Below are 24444 nucleotides of genomic sequence, written 5' to 3' on the forward strand. Positions count from 1 at the left end.
GCCAAAATATTTAACCAGTTCTATGCTGCCTGCTACAGCATTAGTTTGGTTTCTCCTTAGGCATCTCACTAGTTGTGAAGAACGCACATTCTTATATCACATAAAACATATTAGATCGGGGTGGGCAAAATGCAGCCCAGGGGCTGAATGAGGCCTGCCAGGCCATTCTATCCGGCCCGCGGGACCCCTAAAAATTTAGAAAATTAATATTTATCTGCCCCGAGCTGCCTGTCATGCAGCCCTTGATGGCTTGCCAAAACTCAGTAAGTGGCCCTCTGCCCAAAATAATTGCCTGCCCCTGCATTCATTGAGTTGCCCTCCTGCTGGGGGCTCCCTAAAAAAACACAGCGGTTGGCAAACTAAGAGTCTAACAGACAAAATCACGTCTCCTCTTGTGCATATTGTACTTTTGGAAAGAGGTTTCCAACCTTCAGAGCCTATTTCAACCCCCCAAGGGAAATGACTACAATCTTATGTACCTCAGTGCACATCAGGAACCACCTTGTTTTAATCAGTAGTATCCACTGACCAGGATACAGGCAGAGCTAGTCCCACTGGCCCATCGCTAGTTAATTGTGAAGAAATTGCCTTGGGAAAACTCAAATCAGTTGCCGACAATCTAAAGAACTACAGAATAAATAATGGCAGGCCTTCCCCAAGCTGGTGGTGAAAGCTTGATGGTGCCAGGGTGGGATGGATTAGAGAATGAACGCGAGATGAGAATTGGGCACTATCTCGGGACAGACTTTTTGTGGTCTTAACCGTGCTCCTCCCACCTGCTTCCACGTGCACTGTATTCCCCTCAAAGATGAGCTGTCCTCTTGCTAGGGGCTCCTGAGCTACTCCGTGACTGACCATGACACAGGTTCATGCTATGGCTGCTTTTACAGAAGTTTCATATTCCTAGATTTCTGCTAAAATTTGTCGTGGCCAGTATTTGGCCCTGAGTTTTTATTGCATGGAGGCTGATTATTTATATTTAACTTTTGAGTGGACAGCAGACTTGACTTTAAAAAAGCATTACACTGGTTTCTGTGGTACTGTGTGATGGAGGTAAGAGAGATGCCTCTTCCACACTTGGCCTTTTGAAAAATGACACGTGCTCTAGGGGAGAGGTGTGTGCATGCATGTGACGTTGTGTGAACATCCACAGTGCAGAGGTCAGCTAGATGATATTAACTCCAACTCTCTTGGGATTATTGTCTTGGATCGTGCAATAATTAATTTAGGTGCTCCACTTGTTACACAGCTTGTGCCGATAACATTGCTTTTGACATCATGTGCAAACTAACTTCCACCACACATCTGCAGCCACTACAGCTACTCGGCACCTTGTAGAAATGTGTTTTGGGTGCAGTTGGTTTCTGCTCATCAAGAATATGCATGCCATCTATTTAAGGCTCTCAGCTCATTAGTTTCAGAAGTGAAGTTGCAAGGCTGCTTTTGAACCTTGATCCCTCACATGACAAAATTCATGGCTCCCCATTCCTATGCAAGAAAAGTAACCGGCAGCTGTAAATGTAAGCATGTTCCATAGAGCCCCTTTGGCTAACAACAAGTAAGCAAAAGTGAGCAAGGAATAGAAACTGCTTTTCAAAGTGCTTTGAAAACATCTTTAAAATACTCCTTAATTAAAACTGAACAATTTGACAAAGCCCATCAGGCTGTATCGTTAAGGGTGCTGACAAGGCAATGAAATAATTTCCTGAGCGTTCTGACCTGTATTTGACCTAACTGTTTCTGTGCAAGAAGTTGAGCTAAAAGTGATGAAATTATGAGGACCAAATTATTGCTAATTTACCTTTAATTTCATGGCTTTACTTCCTCATAATTGAAGATATTTAGATGGGGATCTTTCTGGCATACAGCCTGAAGGTAGAACAATGGGAGAAATGAACTCTCAGGCTGAAGGCAGGAGAATGCGAGATTCTTATCTTAAGAAATGGTGGGAGGTGGCAGAGCTAGTGGCACATATAAATCTGCCCATAGATGTGGCTTGGTGACTGTCTGAAATCCACTTCTTGTTTTCTTATAGGTGCTGGTGGGCTTTTCTCATGATTAACACCTTTGAACAATGCTTCAGGCTCCATGTGACCGTTTTGTAGCAGAAGAGCTGATCAGAATATGGATATGGCCAGGTATAGCAATTCTTCTGGTCCATCTAGACCAGTTTCCTGACTCTGATGATCTAGTGGATGGTAAAAGACATTCAGTAGTGAATGCTTATAAAATATCCAGGGCATCAGGGAAGCTGCTTCTTGCCTGCTCTGAGTTGGAGGTTGGCTTATTTCCTGATCTCAGATAGTTTGTATCTCTTCGCATTTTAATTTCTCTAATCTAATGTTACTGTGGATCTGCTCATGGTCCACTCAACTCCCTAATGCCCTTGAGTCTTCTACCTGAAATCACTATAGTAGCAAAGATAGTGGAACTAAGAATGTTCTCCCTGTGAAGTAACCAAGATCCTAATTCAAATTTAAATGGAGCAAGGCACAGTTTTTTTATGGCTTTTATGCTTTCTATAACTAAACATATTTTAAATTTAGAAATCCCGTATTGAAGAAAAGGCCAGTAACCAAACCTTGCAGTTGTCCACAAAAAATCTCATTAATGGGAGTTTTATGTGGATGACAACAGCTGAACTGGAGCCGGAGTTAGTATTTGCAAGGGGTCCAAATAAGCTGGGGAAGAGAAGGGAAACAGCTATGTTGTTAACCTGTGAAACATGACTGCGTCACTTGCATATTCACCTCTTTTCAGAAGAATTTGTAGAAATTTTTCTAATATATAGCTGCTCTCCTGAATGTTATTTACACAGTTGTCTGGAGTTGTAACAAATCCACAGGAGCCATTTCAGCCTGTCAGGTAAATTATACACCTTTGAAAAGAAGTTTATAAATGGCTATTTATCCAACAGACAGAAACCACTTCAAAAGTTGTACCAGCCTATCACGTAAATAATACATTGTTTTTAAAAAACTGCCTATACATAAAAACCCAAGAGACCAGCCTTCCTTAAGTAGAAAATATGCATTTTTATTACCCTTAATAAATTATTTTTTCTTTTAAAAATGAAAATAAAAACAAAAAAATTATGTTGAAACAACGATAATGTTGTCGCACACACTGAAGCCAGGAAATTCAAAGTTATGGCTGACACTGCTCCCAATTCATGCTGCTGACAAGTATTGGCCTAATCAACCATTTCACCACCACTGCTAAAGTCTCCATTACTTACAATCTTTTTATTTAAAGGACTATGTGAACACAAATTAATCACGAGTCCCACATTGCCAAATCCTCCTTCACTCCTATGGAAGCCAATGGTTAGAAAATGTGCAGTTGTGGTTCTTTGATCAAAAGGCTGCTCGCTTTTTCACTGTAATAAACTTTGAATAATTCATCTGAGTTCAAGTGAATTAGCTAGGATTTTTGTGTATTGGGTGCATAACTCTACATTAGGATGAAGGAGGATGGTATTTCCTCAGTTAACTCGGTTATTTGATCATTCATAAAAACCTATTTCAATTTTTAAAGGAAAACCAGCTTAATAAAGGATTGGGGGAAATATTAATGTCAGAACAAAGATCAAGTGAACACAATAGGGATGCTTAGAAACACATGAACAAATGCAGCCTCTGAAGTAGGCATGTACAGCTTAGTTCAAGGCCCACTGAGGTCAATAGAAACAATTCCCATTAATTTCTGGGGTAGATAAATCAGGCATTTATTTTGCAAACTCCAAAACAGACTCCATTCTTAGTCCTTGAAGCTTAGCCTGGCTTTGGCTTGGCGCCCTCATGGAAACCAACACTGGCTTCTGGCAATGATTACAGGTGATGATGCTGGTGTCAAATTGTCGCCAGTCGAGCTAAAGTTGGGCAAGTCCTCCATGTTGTTTCAGTTTCCAATCTGCTCACCCATTATGAGAGAGAACCAGGGGCCTGAACTGGAACAGATAAGCAGTTTAACCATCTTCTAGAGTTTTACCAGATATTTATACCCTGCTGTGGGTGTCTCCAGGCTGATTCAAAAGCCCTACGGTATGAATTATGTTCTGGGTTAAACTATCTAGGTGTGTGAGCTATTTCTGCAGAACCCTATAGCTTTTATTCCTGTTCATCTCTATAGGATGGTTCCACTCGTAAGTGCTGGCAGCTGACCAAGACAAAGGTAAGGAGTTCTGACTGGTTTGAGGGAAGAACCTGTGAGGCTCAACAGACTGGGATTCACCTTCTGGTGATAATGGTGGACTCAAAACTGCTTTTCCCTTCACACTCCAATACTTTTCTCTCCTTTTATTTGCTTTCTCTTTGGGTCAAACTTATACCCAAACTTTCTTCAACCATAGCCCCTTATGTTCTTAATGGACAATCATCTATTGCCTTTGTACTCTTCCTATCTATCCTTTACACTCTTCTTGCCGGTAATTCCAGTTATGGCTATCATGGTTTTCCCATGCATATTCTCTTTCAGCTCTAGATTACCTCTTTGTCATCAGAGTCAGACATACTGCATCAATGACCACCCTTTTCACAGTAATCTCATGACCCTCAGATGATGTAACATACTAAAATAGATGGAGGTCCTTTCATTTGCCTTAGTCAACACCTAGTATACCAGCTTTACTAGCATTATATATCTGAGTCAATCTAAGATGAGTTCCACAGAAAAGATAGAACTTTCTTTTTGGTAATTTGAGATTGAGGTTGAGAGCCAAGAGTACAGTGCTTTAAGAATAGCTCCCTATGTTACAGATCAAATGTTATAGTTAAGAGTATAGGGTAATCCTTTAACATTTTATGGGAAATTCAAAGCTGAAGATGGGAAAGTGCTATTTCACCAAATATTAATTTAAAATACCACCGGTCTGCTTCTCTATAGCTCTCATATTTCATGTTAGAATTAGGAGTTCTTCTATTTCACCTCTTGGCTAAGAAAACCCTCTTTATGTTACCTGAGGTTAGTGAAGATAAAGCAAAACACAGTTGTTGCTGGGCAGAACAACTGAAGTATAATCTATAAATTATTGAAAATTAGAATATACAAATGAACATAAAGAAGGACTATATACATTTTTATCTGCAAACATTTGTGAAAAGATGGCATTGCTATTAGGCAGGAAATGCTGAGATTCTGGTGTGAATAAAACAAAACATTCTTTAAAATGTTTTTACCTTAAAGTTTTGACTTTTGCTAATCTGCAATACAGCACCGAAGAAAAAAATAATAAAACTGAAAAAAATGTCAAACTTATCAAAATCATCATTTTGATCATTGCCCATTGAAAAAAATTGCAATTAGTACAATGTTGCAAAATGTTTTGATTTAACTGAATCATTTCCAAATGGAAAGCTATTGCTTTAGAAAAAAAAAATGGGCCAGGTCTAACAAACTCAAAGGTGATGAGTAGATAACAAAGGCAGATAATACAGACATTTTTGTATCAAAATGAAAGGAATATTGCCATCCTGTTTGTTTAAAAAAAAAAAAAAGGAAAGCAGTGTTATGCATTAAAACGGCTACTGTGAATTTGCAATATTTACCAAGTATGCATTACTAGTGTAAAGACGTGTTCAAAAATATAGTGAGAGTCACTTTATGACTTCAGGTAAAACTAACAATTTATCTGGGGCAAATACTATGGTTTGCATAAACGGGTCGAATCGTGGTGATCCACATTTCATTTCCTTCTCGGTCTTTTGGGATGAGGTGCGAGGTTGCACATGTGTGGCACATGGGGAAAGCTGAGGGGAGTGCAGGGGCAAGGGGATGGGCAACAGTACACATGAGGCTCGGAGCACAGCAAGGAAAGGAAAAACTTCTCTGCACCCAGTCAGTCTGTGTTTGAGGCAGTAGGCACAGCCCTTGTTGCCACAGCTGCTGCTTCTGAGACTCGTATGCTGGGATTCAAAGCCACCTGCCCCCCAGCTCCTCCTACCAGCCCTGGGAGCATGCAAGGAACTGACAGATGAACCAGGCTGAAAAGCATGGCTCTTCATCTGTGTGTCTGACTGCCCATCCGCAGCAGAGCACACTGCTCGGAGCAGCCAGCGCAGGGGCTGCCGGAAGATGGAAGGGGACAGCTCTGGACTCCCCTTGTCCGCAGGACGCTTGAGCACATGGCAGGAGGAGCACATAGCATGCATGCACCCCTGCAGGTGTCCTGTGACCCACTGGGGTGAGGTGATAACTCAATTGAGAACCAATGGTGGATGCAATTTGGTTTTTTTTGCCAGGAAATTTGAAATCTGTACCAGTCCAGACCACTATTAAGAACTCCATGAAAACCAATGACACTGTGCTAACTTATACCTAGGGAGGATGTAGCCTGATAAATCTATCCATATATTATCATCTTCTTGAACAGTGAAATATCTAATATTCCTTATGTAAATAAAGTAGGGAAGTCAAATTAAAATGCCCAAGAATTAAATAGCTAGAAATACTTTGTTCCAAAGTTGGCATAGCCTAGTATATAAATAAAGCATTGCAGACTTGTTCATACTCTTTTTTTTAAAATGCAAATGACACGTTCTGTTATGCCAGACCAAATGCCTACTGTTAAAATGATGTACGATGGTGACAGATACTTTAGGAAGACCTATTACTTAGCAACAGCTTGATGGCTAAGACAGCTACAGTGCTAGCCAGTGTTGGCATTGCAGTTCCAAGGGGAAACTTGTATCAGTGTTATCCTGGTGTCGCGGCTGGTGGTGTGTTAGTAAACACCATATGCATGTTGTCTGCAGTTTTCTAAGAAGGTCTAAGGGGAAAGTATTTGATGCAAATATGTTTAGCCCTGAACCTGGTTTTATATGCAAGTGGAATGAAAACTAAAGCTCACCTAAGCATAGTAGGAAATGCAGTCAATCACAGCCAAGGGATTAGCAAAAAGTGTTTTAAAATATTATATGGAAGTTTTAATTACACAGAAAAATTATAAAATGCCCAGTAATTACAGTATATTGATTCCATTTTTTTCTTGAAATGCTAAAACTATTTCAACACACACAGAATCAATAAACATAATTAAAATATGAGCTCATCAAAACAGTAATTAAATGTACTTAACAGCTTTTGTGGCTTTTCTCCATATGGTTACTGTGGGAGTGTGAATCTGGCTTGCTAGATAAATGTAACAAAATAAAGTGAAAGCCTGGGAAAAGATTACTGTGGTATCATAGGCAAATACAATAAAGTCTAGCTCTATAATAAGTTCCAATAAATCAAAAAGTTGACAAAGGAAGAAATGTTTACAATTATTATTAAGAAATTCTGGGTGTTTTATTTTCATGGGATTAACACTCTCATGGACTTTAATATGGAAGTCAAATCGAATCATTCTTCCATCATAACAGCTGTTAGAGCATTATATTTGCTGCTCAATGAAAGAGATGCAGGGTTTTTATTGATTTACCTAACACCAACACATGCAGGTAAAGGCACAATGGGATCTAATGCGTGATCCACATGCATGTGGGTTTGCACATTAGATCTCATCATGCCTTACGGCTGGTGCAGGGGGAAGCCTGATCCCAGGCTTCTCTTGCCCTGGCAAGAAGCACGCTCCCGTGGCTAGGAGCCCCCTCAGCCGAAAGGCTCCCAGCCCTGGCTGTGGCCCATGCACCCCCACAGCTCAGAGATGCCACTACCCTGATTACAGAGCCCTGGCAGCAGCAATCTCCCAGCCCCAGGGCTAGGAGATCGCAGCCATGCTCCGTGGGTTCAGGGACCTTGGGACCTAGCTGGATCCAGAGTCCACAGCTACTGGGGATGAGAGTCCCCTCATTTGCAAGACTCCCAGCTCTGGGTGGGTCTGATACACCCCTGCAGCTGGGAACTCCCAAGTACAAAGGCAATACTGCTACATATGCATATTAAAGCTCAGGAGCAACCAGCTACATAGTACACATTTTTTAGGTCTAACTTCATAGCTGGTTGGAGCTTTTTTACGGAGTACTTTGCACATGTAGCTGGTCTCAAGGTAATTGCACAATCAACCATTTGTGCAATACCTGTAATGTGTAGAGGGGGCCCTAGATAATCATTGTAATGCGTGAGCTAGAAATACTCAGGACAGATAAGTGACCTGCACAAGTTACACAAGTTTGATGTAGAAGTCTTACCAGTGTTGAATGCTTCTTAGAGAGCTGAGCAAAAATGTAAGAAATAGTGGAGTTCGCAGGAAAAAGACAGCAAAGTATTGGTGGCTGGGTCAGCTTGTAAGATGTAGAGCAGGGGCGGGCAATTGTTTCAGGCAGAGGGCTGCTTACTGAGTTTTGGCAAGCCATCGAGGGCTGCATGACAGGGAGCCAGGGGCAGATAAATATTAATTTTCTAAATATTTTAGGGGCCCTGCAGGCCGGATGGAATGTAGAGTATCCTTTGCTTGGAAAAAAAGCAATTAATTTGACAAAAGGGATATGATGCTGCAACTTATGCCAAACATTATATTCTTTGTTGTGCTTTAATGTACCCCTCTTTAGCTTCCCTGTATCAAGCATATAGGGCTAAGTATGTCCTTGGCTAAGCTCAAGTCTCCTAGTGTCTTAATGAAAACATTTTCATGGATCCAAAAATAGAATGACCTATCTATTAAATAAAAGGATGTTTGCATTAATTCTTGAAGGTCCAAACCCAGTGGTGTTTTTAGGGTTTTAAACTAAGGTAACACAGAGGAGTATCTTGCCCAAAAGCTCTACTTCAAAGAAGGCCAACCTGCAGCATGCATACCACAAGTGGTGCAGGCAGCCTCTGTGCATAGCATGTGGCAGATCAGGGAGGGAAGAGAGAAAGCCCCGGCAAATAGGGGTTGGGTTGGGCAGTGGAAGGGGATCAGAGTGATGCTCAGGGGGAGGGAAGCAGGGCTTACGCTGTGGCACAACTTCTACAAACCTCGGCCCCTGCTGTTCTACTTGTTCCATACTGCTCAGGAATAGATGAAGGCACTGGATTACCTCTCTCCCATCTCACACTGCCTTTTGTCCTCCCTCTCCATTTTCCCCTGTACAAAGACTGAACTTCTAAAAGGTACAACTTGCCTTACAATTTAGGGAATTACACTGATACTAATCATTTGGCATTTTCCAGGGAGAGCATGATTACTGACTTCCCTGGGGGATAAATGGTTACATTTGCAATATTTAACATTAAAGTTTTATACAGTCCATCTAAAACATCCCATTACATTGTTTTTTCCATCAGAATGGTTAAATCCTAGGCAAATAGTATGCTGATATTGGGGGAACCAAGGTAGAAATGTCTAATAAACCAAGGCCTTCTGTACAGCGATGGGCATGGTGACACAGTAGCTAAGGTGTGCGGCTATGGCTTTAGTGGAATGAACTGGAGTCTTGCTCTGGGTCTGTGCCAAAGGTAGCCTCCAGTTTACCCAGTTAGAGTGGGCTCCTAATTATTTGGGCTGGGGAGCTAAAGGCAGCTGGATGGGACTGCTAGCCACATGATACCTTTGTGTGCCTTGGCCATGCTAGCTTGATGGGTCTTCAAGTCAGGCAGATTGACTGATTGACTCCCTGTCCTGCTACATGTAAATCACTGATTCCTAACTAAGGTGCTGTAAAACCCTTCAGGGGTGCCAGTGTGCCCAAAACCTCCATAAGTGTGCCACTCACTCCCCCAAGTCCCATGGCACTTCTGGCCATCCCCTTCTACCCCCTAGCAGCTCCTCTGCTGGCTATTGATGGGTGGGCAGATATGCAGACGTGGACCTGTGCTTTTCAGCTTAGTTCATCCCCTGGCTTTTTGCATTCTTCAGAGCTGATGGGAGAGGCCATGGGGACAGGGAGCTCTGAGCCCTGGCGTGCAAGTACCCAGAGGGGGATTTGCCACGGCATCGTTGCCCCCTCAGGTATGGATTGGGGGGCAAGGAGGGGGTTTCCCTCCCCTCTTTTGAGCCTCGTGTGTTGTGTTGCCCACCCTGCCTGGCCTCCTGTCCCCTCAGCACCCCCCACATGCCCAATTTGTGTAGCCTGACACCTTGTTCCTGCTGGCCAGGTGTCACCAAGCTCTGCTTACCCTGAGATAACTAGAGGCAGAAATTGGCCTGCCAGTCCTCAGTGTTATTAATTACTTGACATGTATTATTAATTAATAACACATGACTTAAATGGTCCTGGTATAATATTCATGTTCTATTTATATTAGTTTCTGAAATGGGGGACTACAGCATGTAGAAACACTGTGGACTATAATATATAACTGGCAATGAAATTACCAGAAATGCACCCTATATTGTGGTAAGCAAGGTGTCCCCCTGAATCAATAAATCCTTAGTAGAGATATGACTGTTTTGTTGTAATTCTGAGTGGAGCTGGAGAGCCAAAAGCTCCCCCTGGCTTCCTGCTGTAAAGAGGCAAGGGCAGGACCTGGTCCATCCAGACTAACCTGATGGGTATCACTATCAGTAATACAAAGATCTTCTCAAGCCTAATGCCTCGTTGGGCAAGCCCTGGTTAAAGCTGGCCAGTTTCTGAGGCCTACAACCATACAAGGGACAGATGTGGTCAGCATTTTGTCCACCCACCTTGGACACCCCAGTTTGAATGGCCAGGTACCCACGGGGTTACCTGTGGAGGCTTGTCTTCGACAGGAGTCCAGACCAAGGTTCAAACTCATGTTGCTAGAGCTGTTGTGGGAAGCCTCGACTGTTCTGCCCCCAAATCCCATTCACTGTCAATATAATTGATTCAAAACAATGAGGTGATTAAAATATTCACATCTTCCATGATTGCTGGTGCCAGGATGGACTTCTGGGTGATGTTAGCAACCCTAAAGCTGAGCAAGAGAATGAAAGCCAAATACCGCAGTTCTACATATCATATTTCTTTGCTTTCAAAAAGAAAGCAAAGAACAAATAAATTGATGATACAGCAGCACTGGAGCCCCATCTGATTCTTGTTAACTGTTAGTAAATCCCAACGACTGTGCAAAAATATTATTTTATGCGTGTTTTCTGCCTCCATCCTTGTCTTGATTGCCAATTCTCTTCTTCCCCATCACTGTTCCACACTTTTTCTTAGGCAGTGATATTCCCCACACCTCCAACCTCCCTTCCTCTCTCCTGAATCTGTATATGGTCTTATCCATAGCATTTTGAATTCATGTTCAGCTGACTTCTGGAAGTTCTGGATCAGGTCCATATTGAGGGAATACTTGGCTTTATTCAGTAGCAGCAGGTCCATGTAAAGTAAGGCCTTGTTCCTTGGGCCACCAATGCTGAATCAGCAAGCCAGATTCTGCAATGGCGTTTAGGTGCCTAAGGATACAGCTAGCAACCTTTTTCAAAGAATTCCTGTGAATTTGATGCCTAACTCCCACTGACTTCATGGAAATTAGGCACCCCATCTGTTTGGGTGCTTCTGAAAATATCATTCGGCATCCTTTTGTATCATGAGGCATTGATGTTCCCTTGTAACTCTGTCGCCAGTTTTTAATCCTGGAGGGGGAAAAAGTTTGTGGCCCGAATACAGTTAATGTTAGAGGACCCTATTATTGGCCTTGAAACAAACTTTCTTTTTTCCAGATGAAAATCCCATCCTTTCCCTATTCTGGACGATGCTATGAATTTGTTAAATTCTGCCTCCAGTTTCCATATATTGTACTATGTTGCCAACTAGGAGCCGAAATGTCTAGTAATTAAGGATGCCTTTAAAGTGGAAGATGGCTGTTTAAACTGCCAAGATTGAAACAGAAGATTGAGGACAAAAATATCTTTAACAAAAATAAACTCTTTTTTTCCTCTTTTGATTATTTTGGACTTGAGTTGCAGATTGAGTTACTCCAGACCTAAAATATTCAGGATTCAGTAACAGCTAAGAAAGAAAGTATTTGATGAACAAGGCACTGCAATCCATAGCAGGGAAATCTGCTGCTCTTAGAAAAAAAACTTTTTGTGGGCCCACGTATATTTTTGCTGAATCAGCCAGCAAGAGATAAAGACCATATCAGTAGGCTTAGCTCACAAATATTAATTTTCATGGAAAAAATGTTTAGCTGTCTTGCTGTCTAAATGTATATAAATAAGCATTTCTCTTCTTTTTATAGGTTTCAATATAGGAAGTAAAAAGATAGCTTAAAATGTATTAAATGACTGCACTGTTGGCATAACACAGTGTTATATGGCTGTGAAAATGATATGGTTTATAATTTCATAGATTTCATAGACATCAGGGCTAGAAGGGACCTTGAGGATCATCAAGTCCAGCCCCCTGCCCCAGGGGCCGGAAGTCAGCTGGGGGCAAAGGATCCCAGCAAGATAAGCACCCAAGCATTTCTTGAATGAGTCCAGAGTAGGTGCCTAAACCACCTGTGGAGGGAGTCTAAAATCATGGCAGTGTTAAATTCATATAGCACCTGAAAGTATTGGGTGCTTTTCAGGAAAAAAAAAAACAAAAAACCTTAAACGTTTAGTTCTGACCTTGCAAACCATTTTTGTACTGGAGCAGTTTTGCTTATTTTATTGGCACTATTGAATACAAAGGTGTTTATTCATATAGGAAATGTCATGCTGTAGCAGACTAGACCCAGAAAGCTGTATTTTGGATGTCTCATATCTCCTTTTTCCCTGGGTATTTCCTGCGATGCACTGCGTGCCCCCTCCTCCCCCCACCGCTATGGTATGCCATATCATTAGGCGCATCATGTACTGTGAGAGAGATAGTCTGACTGGGGATCCCAGCTCATAGAGGAGAATATACACATAAGAACTGAGCCTCTATTCTCAGGATGCGCTGCAACAGCTCATGACGCCACAATTTAAGATCATGTGAAACCAAACTGAAATTTTGATTTGCGAATATTGAAATGTTCCATTTCATTCAGAAGGTCAAAATGAAGCTTTTGGGGATTTCTGTTCCATGAAAAAAAAATGGAGATTTTTCCTAGTGATTTAGGATGGAACTACAAATATCAGGATTTTTCTTGAGACAGAATTTCCCATTTGTGATCGTCTCTAGTCGCATGCAGGTCTTTAACTGTAAGAGACTGATCTAGAACCTGAAGTATGAAATTTATATATCCATAAAGAGCATAAGAGCTGCCATTTACTGGGTCAGAGCATAGGTCCGTGTCGCTCAGTGTCCTATCTCACACAGTGGAGGAGAGTGAACAGGGGGTGACTACGGTTTTTCCCCAGTTCCTTTCCCACTTGCGGCCTTTAGGAAGTTCTGATTCAGAAGCTGAACCCCTAACTCCCATGCTCAATAGTTACTGATTTCCCCCAAGAATTTGTCCAGTCCCTTTCTTGAATCTGATTAAACTATCACCTTTCACATTTTGTGGCAATGAGTTCCACGCTTTAATTACGTACTGTGTGGGAAAGCTTTTGTTAGTTTTGAACCTGCTAGTTTCATCTTATGGTTCATAGTTCTTGTATTGTGAGAGATAGTAAATAATAAACTCCTGATGACTTTCTTTTTACCATTTAGTATTTTGTAAAACCTTATCATGGCCCCCTGATCAAGCATCTCTTTTCCAAACTGAATAGGCCAAGCCTCCTTTGCTTTTCCTCATATGGAAGCCCCTCCATGCTACTAACCATCCTTGCCATCCTTCTCTGTATCTTCTCTAGTTCTTCTATATCCTTTCTGAGGTGTGGAGACAAAAACTGGGCACAGTACACAAGTTGTGGATGCACCACAGATTTATAAAGGGACATAACAATACTTTCTGTTTTGTTCACAATTCCCTTTTTAATAATTCCTAACGTTTCGTTGGCTTTTTTTTGACAGCTGCTGAGCACTGAGCTGATGTTTTTTAGTGAACTGTCCCCAGGGACTCCCAGGTCTCCTTCCTATATGCTAACACCTAATGTAGAGCTCATCCTAATGTCAGTATAGTTTGGATTATTTTTGCCCCTGTGCATTACTTTAAACGTATCTACATTAAATTTCATCAGCCTTTTAGTTGCCCATTTACTCAATGGCACCAGATCCTTCTGTAGTTCCTCAGAGTCCACCTTGAATTATTTTGTCATCCACAGATTTGCACATCCCACTACTCACTCCCTTTTCCAGATCATTTATGTTAAACAGCACTGGTCCCAGAATAGATACCTGGAGACCCTACTGTTTATTTCTTTCCATCCTGAAAACTGTCCATTTATACCCTTTGTTTTCTAACCTTAAGGCAATTTCTGATCCAAAAGTGGACCTTCTCTGCATTTCCGTGACTATCTAACTTCATTAAGAGTCTCTGATGGGAGACTTTCTCAAAGTCTTTTTGGAAATCTAAATATATTACATCAGCTGGATCACCCTGATCCACCTGCTTATTGACACCATCAAAAAACTTTAATAGGTTGGTAAGGCGTGAGGCTCACTGGCCTATAGTTCCCTGCATCCCCTCTAGCACCTTTTTCAAATATTGGATTCCTGCTGGCAACCCTCCAGACCTCCTGGAAGGTCTTCAGCTTCCAATGCACTTAAACTATTTTTTATTGTTACCTTTTATGTCTCTAGCAAGTTTTTCCTCAAATTCATTCATAGCTTACTATAGTTTTACATTTGATTAGCCACAGTTTGTGATCTTTTTTATTATCTCCATTAGGATTTGACTTCCACCTTTTGAAAGAAGCCTTTTTTCTATTTATTGTCTCTGCAACTCTGCCATTAAACCATGCTGGCTTTCTTTTGGTCTGCTTTCAATGTTTTTTTTTTGATTTGTGGTATGCATTTACTCTGTGCCTCCAATATGGTATTCTTAAGCAGTTTCCACACTGCTTACAAGGCTTCACCTCCTATGGGGACTCTTTTAACTTCTGTCTAACTAGCTTCCTCACTTTGGTGTAATCTTCCCTTTTAAAGTTAAAGGATACTGTGGTAGATTTTTAAAAATCTCTTTTCCTACATGGATGTCAAACCCAGTTGCATTGTGGTCACTACTGCAGAACGGGTCACTAACACTTACCCTTTGCGCCAAATCCTGTGCACTACAAAGGACTAGGTCACTAATGCCATAGATATCATAGAGAAGTGAGGCTGGAAGAGCTCTCCCGAGATCATCTAGTCCAACCCCCTGCTTGAGGCAGGATCGTCTTTATCCAAAACCATCTCATACAACCATAATCTAAACTCTATGTAAAAGTACCCTCAATAGCATAAACCTAACACCCTAACCTGCCACAGGTAAAGGAAGGGACCCATGGCAATCATCTATTAAAAGTTGTCAATATATGCTTAAGAGGTCCCAGGCAGAAGGCCACTACAGAGGAAGGCAAAATCACTTCCTCCCCACTACAGAGGAAGGCAAAATCCCCCACAGTCCATACCAATCTGGCCCCAAATATGGGATAAAATTCTTTCCTGACCTAAAATATGGCGATCAGTCTGACCCTGAGTGGAGGGGCAATGCCCTTTAGCCAGGACCTGTGGCTTTGCTCCTAACAAGAGAATCGGCACACCCCATTGAAGTCCTCAGGCTTGGCTGTAGCCAGCACCCAATGCCTCTGGTAGGCTGTAGCCAAGACCCTGACATATATAGCAGAAAAAAAGGAAGGGGAGAGGGTAGGAGGAACCAGCAAAGCCCAGAATCATGGGAAATACCCATGGTAGAAAACAGGCATAGCTACACCTAGATCAGCCCTGAACAGAAGATGTACAACCTCTTCTTGAACAGCACCAGTGATGGAGAGTCCACAACTTTGCTAAGCAGTATATCCCACTGCTTCACAATTCTCACAGTGAAGAAGTTTTCCCGGATATCCAATCGAAATTTACTTTACTGAAACTTCAAGCCATTGGTCCACATTCTCCTCTCTGTGGCAAGAGAGAAAAGGTGCTTTCCTCCTCCTTTTTTGGCAGCCCTTCAAGTATTTGAAGACTGCTATCATATCCCTTCTTAAGTGCCTTTTCCGCAAGCTGATCACTTCTAGCTCCTTCAGCATCATCTCGTGTGACTTGCATTCTAAGTCCTCAGTCATCTTTGTTGCCTGCCTCTGGACTCCCCTCCAACTTCTCCACATCCTTTTTAAAATTTGGAGCCCACAAATGCACATAGTAGTCCAGATGAGGCCTAACCACTGCCAAGTACAGAGGCACTATCACCTCCTATGCCTTGCACCTAATTGTTCTATCAATGCAGCCCAAAACCATATTCACCTTTTGTGCGGCTTCATCACAGTGCAGCCTCATATTGAGTCTGTAGTCTACCAAGACTCCCAAGTCCTTTTCCACAGAGCTGCTATCCAGACAGATGTCCCTATTATGTATTTGTGTGTTTGATTATTCCTCCTGAGGTGCAGCACCTTGCATTTATCTACACGAAACTTCATTCTGTTAGCTGTAGTCCATTTCTCCAATCTGTTGAGATCCTTCTGAATTGCACTCATGTCCTCCAGCATGTTCACAATCCTTCCCAGCTTTATGTCATCCACAAACTTGCTCACGAAGCTTTCCATGCTCACATCCAAATAATTAATGAACACATTAAACAACACCTGGCCTAGGACATACCCCTGTGGAATCCCCTCATAACCTCCTGCCATTCTGACATGGGCCTGTTGATAATTACCTTTTGCTTTGACGATCGAGCCAGTTATTTCCTTCCCCAGATGCTTGCAAAAGGCCTTCTTTAGCATATACTCTAGTAACTTCCCAGGTATTGAGGTGAGGCTAATGGGTATCTAGTTCCCAGGGTCATTCTTCTTGCCTTCTTTTTTTAAAGAGGGTCACTACTTGGCTTTTTCCAGTCCTCTGGTACCTGGTCCATCTCCCATGACTTCATGAAGATCATTGTCAAGGGCTCTGAGATCTCCTTCACCAGTTTCGTCAGGATCCTGGGCTGAAGCTTATGTGGCCCTGCTGACATGAAGTCATTCAGACTCAACAAAAGCTCTCTTACTATCTCTTTTGTTGTCTCCTCCCTCAGCTCGCCCCCTTCCTTATCAAGATTGTCCCTATTAGGCATCTGGAATCTTTTTGTGTGTGTGTGAAAACTGAGGTAAAGTAGCTGTTGAGTAGCTCCACCTTCTTTATACCTTGGGTTAGGAGTTCCTCCTGGCTTGTTAACAGAGGACCCATAGCTTCCTTAGTCTTTCTTTTCTGGCCAGCATACTTCTAGAAGCTCTTCTTGTTGTCTTTAACCTCCTTTGCCAGGTGCAGTTCATTCTTTATCTTTGCTTTCCTGATTTTGTTCCCTGCAGGTTCTGGCTATTTCTCAGTGTGCATCTTTGGTGACCTGCCCATTCTTCCCTTGCCAGTATGCTTTCCTTTTGCATTTGAGGCATTTTAGAAGCTCCTTGTACAGCCACGTTGGTCTCTTGCCATTCTTCTTGTGCTTCTATCATGTCTGGACAGTTTCTTGTTGGTTTCCTTTAGCAGTTCCCACCCCTCTTGGGTGCCTTTATCCTTTAGTCTGTCCTCCCATGACAGCATGCCTATTAGCTCCTTGAGCCAGATGTGGAAGTCCAGCATCTCATGATCGTTTCCTCTCAAGTTGCCCATTACCTTCACATCGTCCAACAGTTCTTCCCTGTTGTTCAGGACAAAAGGGACCTCATATATGTATACAACTAGGGGATCATCTATCTTGGAACAGAAAGTTGTCCTCCACACAAGTTTGACATTTTATGTTTGGCTGCATTGTTCAATCAGCAGATGTTGGAAAATTGAAGTCTCCCATCAGTATCATTGTATGACTTTTTCTCCTGTAAGTTCCAGAACTAATCACTCCAGAAAGCAGTCTTTCATAATGTTAAAAAATTTTGTCACTGCATCCCAGCTTGAGGTTAGATTGACCCAGTCTATTTGTAACTAATTAAAGTCACCCATTATTGCTGTGCTTCCTGGTTTTGCAGCTTTTCTCAATTCCCTTAGCATTTCTAATTCACTTTTGCCATCCTAATCTCAGGGTCAATAGTATATCTCCAGACATACTTATTTTTCCCTATTGAAACAAAGAATGTCTATCCATGGAGAGTGTATGGTACCTATTTTATCAATGAAAACGTCTTCTCTATTTGTTTTGATGCAGTCTTTGACGTTGAGTGCCATTCCCCCAAAAGTATGACCCATTCTATTTGTATTCTACTATTACAGCATGCCATTGATTTTCCTCATTCCACCATGTTTCTGAGATATCTATTATGTCAATACTGTTATTTACCAATGAGCATTCAAGTTCCCCCATCTACAATCTTAGACTTCTGACATTAGTATAAAAGCAATAGACTTTTTATTGTTGCCTAGCTGACTACTTGTGTATGACCTTTTTATCGGTGTTTCACCTGAGCATTCCCACTGTTTCTTATCCTTATGTGGTTAAAATAATGTCTTTGCAGCCTCTGGGCCTAACTTTTAAGCAAGACTGTAACAGCAGCCACAAGCAATAGAAAAAGAATGGTAAAAGAGAAAAAAAAAGTATTTTGAAAACAAAAGTAATTTTTTAGTCTGAAATGTCCTATGTTTGGTCACAATCCAAATATGGCTGTTTTTCAAAAGTCCGAAGAGAATCTCTTCAGGCATTTTTTGATCTCGGACTACAAGTAAAATATATTATATGCTTTTCAAAAATAGATCAATTCCCTGCAGTTTTTCAAAGAAGAAAATAAAAACAGACTCTTCTCTCTGGCATGTAGGTAGAATCAAATAACGAACAGCTGCCTTGCCTTGTTTTTAGTGTGTGTGTAGGGGGGGAATACCAGTTTAGCAATACAGTTATGAATTTTGAAAAAGTGTAGTTAACATGCACAGTGCATTAATGCCTTAAGGACTTGAAAACACACTAAAACCAGCCAAATGCAGATGCCTATATAGGATCCCTTTGCAGAGTGTCATGAAAAGACACTCCCTAGGACTTCACATTTGAAACCAAAGTTTTGACCTGGAAATATTGCAGACTTAAAGACTGGTACTATAAACGTTCATAAACGTGCTTCCCTTTACACACACAGGTAGTTCCATTGGCTTCCAAAACCAAGCTAAACTCTGTCATATGTGGTTCATTCTTTCCCTCATCTTCTCCCTGAAAGGGGAATTGCATATGGAATGAAGTGTTTTGTTTTCATAAAGGCCTTCTTTTGGTTTGTCTTTAGGTTACATGTAAATACTGCTCTGTGCGTGTTAGAGAAAGCAAAGCTGAAGAAATGGGTATTGCATTTGGAATGCAAAGTGGTGAGGTTCCTAACTGGCTTTAGTTTCTGGGGGGGTTCATCCCAGAGTTTTCAACTGGCTATCAAGAAGGCTGTCTCCTACATAGGCCACCTTTAGCCTTATGGCAGAGTTCCGCTGTACATGAAGAGATGTGTTGTCATCCACCTTTCTGTTCTTGAAAGCTTGGAGATATTCTGGAATCAAAGCCAAATACTTTAAACATACAACTGGGAACTTTAAATTTCTCGGTGTTCCACGGGATTTCAGCATAGCGAGCAGAGAACAGGTTTGATGTGCTTCGTTGTGGTGGCCAAAACTTGGACTGGGCTTCCAAGGGAGGTGGTGCTCTCCCCTGCCTTGGGGGTCTTTAACAGAAGGGTGGATAGACATCTGGCTGGGGTCAGCTGAGCCTAGCACTCTTTCCTGCCCAGGGCAGAGGGTCAAACTCGATGATCTGTTGAGGTCCCTTCTGACCCTAACATCTATGAATCTAATAGGCCATATTGCTAATGAGATGTGATGCATCATTCCTTCTTGTTGGACTTTCATAGGATTAATAGCTTCATGTCCAGGTAAACTGCACCACTGAGGTTCAGACAGGGACATTTCCTGAGGATGAAAGGATATGGGGAGAGGGAAAACTTGTAGTTCTCAGCTTTCCACAATAGGCTCTTCCATTTTCTGAGTAGGATGCATGTGCGCACACACATACACACAAACACCCCTCTACCTCTAATGTTTTAAAAATACAGTATGTTTTACTGTTGCCTTGTAGCTTTCCTAGTGCTGAATGATCATAGAATGAAGTCTCTCTCATGAATGTCAGCCTCTTCCTTCAGGATAAGGTCTAGTTTGAAGAGAAAAGAGAGCAGAGAAAGACCAGGTTCAAACACAAGTCCTTTTGGCTTTGCTTCTGTTATGAACAGAGAGCTGATGAAACCATTTGAGGATGGAGGGGTTCAAATAGTCGTGTGAGGAGAACAGAGATCCATGGAAATGTGAGTTGCAAAATTCAAGGTGAACGATGAAGGAATGGACAAGAGCTTCCAGCAGGGCAAGAGTAAAAAACATTGTCCTCAGGCTAATATGTCAATTCGCTGATTTTCAGGCCCTGAGCCAAAGTGAATTGAAGTCAATGGGAGCCTTCATTAAGATTGGGATCAGGACTTTGGTGAGGAAGGTGAGGAGTGTTCAGACACTGAGACCTCCCAACCGTGACAGATGAAGCCACTGATATAAATGTAGAAATTCAACTCCATAAATAAAGCATTGGACTAATCAATGAGACTAGCACCAAAATCAGATTCTTCAGGCAAAGGCCATAGGAGTCTGGCATCTCAGACAGAGAATGAATCTTTTCAGTAATATGCCAGATGCTAATTGGTTTAAGAAATCTGGCTGTATATAAAGACCATTACTCATGGATATCACGTTTTTCTGTCACACAAATTATCTACAGTGTCGATGGTGTCTGCTGAAGAAAAAGTTTATTTTCATTCAGTCTTTTCTTCCTCCGACCTCAAAAAGCCTAATTAACAAAGTATTAGCATGTTTCTAAAATATGACTGAATTCATCTCCTTAAGAAAATGTGCTGAAGAATGTACCCTATTATTAGAAATGACAGGATGTATATAGGGCCATATGTTTTCAAAGGGTTTTCTGTCAGCGTTAATCAAAACGATGGGGAACTTATGAACATACTGAGCAGCACGTTAGCCATATGGGTAATATGTGCCCTTTAATAGTGAGAATCTGAATTAATAATAAACACTGTAGTGTAACTCTAAGTGAGACGGAAATAATAATATAATATTAAGACTACAAAAAGTATAATATCACAGCAGCATGCAGGTTTAAAGTAAAAAGAAATCTTATCGTGAGTTCTGTTCTGATGTTGGATGCACTCATTCCTTTTTTTTTTTTCAGTTTATCTGGAAAGGACTGATTAGTATCTTATTGTTCCCCTGTTGGTTTCCATACAGGGCAGAGTTTTGCTTTTAATGTTAACTCCAACAGGCAATAGGGTCAAGTTCTAGTCTGACTGCTACGTGTACAATCATTATTGCAGTCTGTTTGGTTTTGAAAAGAGCACTAGAATATTTGTTTGGTAAAACATTCATGCACAGATCATTGTATGGACTTTGCAAACAGATGTGGGAAGAAAACGGAGTCTATTTCTAGGCCTACAACCCTGGATAGTAGATTGGGACTATATATTAGCCTGAATAAACGGTCAGGGATTTATAAGACTCAGTTTATATGCATCTATGGACACTGTGGGCTAAATTTTAAGTGTCAGGAAGCTTTCTAATTTTACAGATGCAATGCAGGGCTTCTCTTTTATAGTGGAAATAGATGAGAATTAATCATCTAGATATGTGAATTTCAGTTGTGAACAATTAAACAGATTAAATCCTGAATATACTTTCCACTAAAACCTTGGGCAATTAATTTTTGCCATTCCTACAGTGTCTGCCTGACCCATTCATCCTGATATCAGCACTTGCTGAGGCAAAAAAATAAACTACATAGCTCTAATAATGGGGACAGTTTACTTCCAAGCACATCCTTGTAACGGCTATGAATAGGCTGCAGGTGTGAGTTCTCAGCATATTTCCTGCAGGCAAACCTACTGCTTTCAGAGTTCAGCCCTATATCAATTGGCATCAGCGAGAGCTTAACTTGGGAATAAAATCAGCTGCTTTCTCAACGGCTGACCACAGACTTGGGGACTTGCTTTCCTGGGGACTAGATTTCTTGCTTGTCTCCAGTTGAAAACCAAGTTGCACTTACAGCCCTTGACGACTCATTTTTGTTTCAGAGCCTGGTGTCAGAATATGGCCGAGACATGTCTACGGGCTATTTGTAAATAAAAGCATTGAAGATATCATGCCTTGGCAGGGAATGAGATTGAATCTCCTAACAGAGACCAGGAGGAGGGCAAATACAACTTTTTCAGCTTCTCTGAAGTTATAAAATGAGAAGTTACCATTATATATTGATGGCTTGGATTGGTAATAGTCCATCCATTGCAAGTTCCAGCTTGGGAGAAATAGATTTTATTTTCTATTTTTGCCTACGTGCTTACAGTGACATGTCGTGTCCTGTATCTTCCAGACAATCCCTGCCTCCCGTACTTCTGTTTCCTGGCGCTGGTTGAAAAACTGTTAGGGGCAGTACATTTTGCCTGATTGCCATTCCTTCTGCACCTGTTCTTTTCTTCACTTAAGAACTGGTCACAAAGGAGTCCATGACAAGGAGCAGAGTTCCTACCTCTTTTTCCCTACACACTATTCCATCAGCCTGTGCAATTTTCTGACAGGATTGGTTCTGCCATATGATAGCCTGTGAAACTCCTGCAGGCCTCCAGAGAATTTCCCCTATACCTAGGAATCAGTATCCACCTGCAAATGTATTGATGGCAAAAATAAATATCTGCCTTTCTTTTTCCTGCTCACTGTCCTGTTGTCTGAGATCACTAAAATGCCATGATGTATGCATGTAATGTCTTGCAACCTGCTTTTCATTTTGATACTCCAGCCTCCTGTTGGAGGCAGGTGCATATATACTACCCAGTGGGACCCCGGGAAGGAAACAATGCAATTTAGGAGAGCAGCTCCCTGGGTGCCTATTGAAGGACATATACAATATTCTCTCCTCTTCACTGTAGCTCAGATCTCCTTCCTGCCTGCTTATTGGCCCCGTAGTGCCCTTGTGCACCTTGAACTCAAGGGCTGTCAAGAAATCCAAGCCCTTTAAGAAAAGGGATGGGTCAGGTACAATCCAGCCCACAGAACCGTGAACTAGTGTTTTCCTGCATCAGCTGACATCTCCAATTCCCTCGAGGCACGCTTTTAACTCCCAAGTCCTACTATGTATCCCTGAATAATGGTTCCTTAATTTTCATGTGCATCTTACATAGCCCTTAGTCGTCAGCATAGTTTTTAGGCTATGAATAGCTATAACAGATGTTTGGCCTCAAGATTTGTATGTGATGCATTAGAAGGTCCTGAAGTTGATTCCTCCTTAAATTCACAAGAGGATATAGTTTTTTTTTTAAAAAGATGTCATCAAAACTAAAAAGAGGGTGGAGGGAAAATCCATGCTGTAGGCACAGTGACAAACAATATAATACAAAATAAAATAATAATGAGGTTATTCTTTAGAAACTCTATTTTGACATTGTTGTATCTTGAATTCACTTTTGTTTAACCTGCTACATAGGGTATGTAATGTTTGTGAGCTTTTCACACTACCTTCTTCTAGCCAATCTCCATCAGTTAAGGTATAGTATAGTTCCCCATTTCATTAAATGTTGACTATCCTTATTGGGTCTTTCTTACTTGTTGTTTGTTAAAGGTATATGTGTTTGCTGTTATTTTTTCTTGTCATATTTGAACGTTTTAAGATTTCTTTGAGCTATGCTTGACGATGGAATGAGAATGTCCATTAGAAAAAAAACGCTTTACTCCTCCATGCATTCTTCAGTAATAACAGCATGTCTATTTCACTGAATTTTTGCATACCATCGTGATTTTTGACTGCAGTAAAATTGACAGGTCATTCTTTGTTCTTTGTTTATTCCATCCAGGCAAAGTGGACTCCCAATCTGATTGCCAAGCCCTTGAATTTATTAACTTCTAGGCCATGCTGCTCAACTATCCGTCATTGTGGAGAATATCCCTTATGTTCAAATCAGATCTATTTTTGTCTCTCTAAAAAAAATTGCATGTTCTTTCATTGTCCTCAACATACTGTGTTGACAGAATAAATGGATTTGACTCTCTTTGCCTTTCTGTTCCTCATTTATGAAATATAAAACTGATTAACCTCTACCAATAGGTTCGTTAGGGTTTAAGCTCCTGATTCTTGGTCTGTAGATCATTAACAAACAGCCACTGAAGAACTCCACCACCCTCTGAAAAGGGAGTTATTAAAAACATCCAGAATTGTTTGAGATTCTTAATGTGGAAATAGGATGAAACACGTAATTCAGACTTCTGCCTTTTTAAATTAAATCATTTTTTATCTTCCCAGTACCTGTGAACAATCCTGCAATAAAAAGGCCTCTGTTAAGAAAGCCTGGAAATAGCCCATGACTGTCTTTACACCATTGGATGAACTTTGTTTTCTTGGTGCTAACTTCCTCAAGCATTCACTTCCTGCTGCTAAAAACTTCACATCAAATGCTAACTTTGGCCAAACCCTCTTTGGACCTACAGGTGCCCTTATCTCTTTCTCCTCCTCTCTTCAACTGCTGAAACTTTCATCAGATTCCCTGATTCTTATTTCAGCTCACAAGACCCTTCTGCACCCCTTTATTTTTGGTTCTCT

At 41.3% G+C, this 24444-nt stretch overlaps 1 protein-coding gene across 1 annotated transcript in view; it reads left to right on the plus strand.

The window, feature by feature from the left end:
* RAB11FIP2 (RAB11 family interacting protein 2) overlaps positions 1-23827 on the plus strand; it is a 111795-nt gene extending 87968 nt beyond the window's left edge. The window contains exons 7-9 of the transcript XR_016443496.1: positions 2036-2138; positions 4132-4173; positions 23702-23827. The gene's annotated coding sequence lies outside the window, so the exon portion shown is untranslated. The remainder of the gene's footprint in view (positions 1-2035; positions 2139-4131; positions 4174-23701) is intronic.
* The last annotated feature ends 617 nt before the right edge of the window (positions 23828-24444 follow it).

Source organism: Crocodylus siamensis, chromosome 7, assembly GCF_052110815.1.
Source record: "Crocodylus siamensis isolate JL-2025a chromosome 7, ASM5211081v1, whole genome shotgun sequence".
NCBI lineage: Eukaryota > Metazoa > Chordata > Crocodylia > Crocodylidae > Crocodylus > Crocodylus siamensis.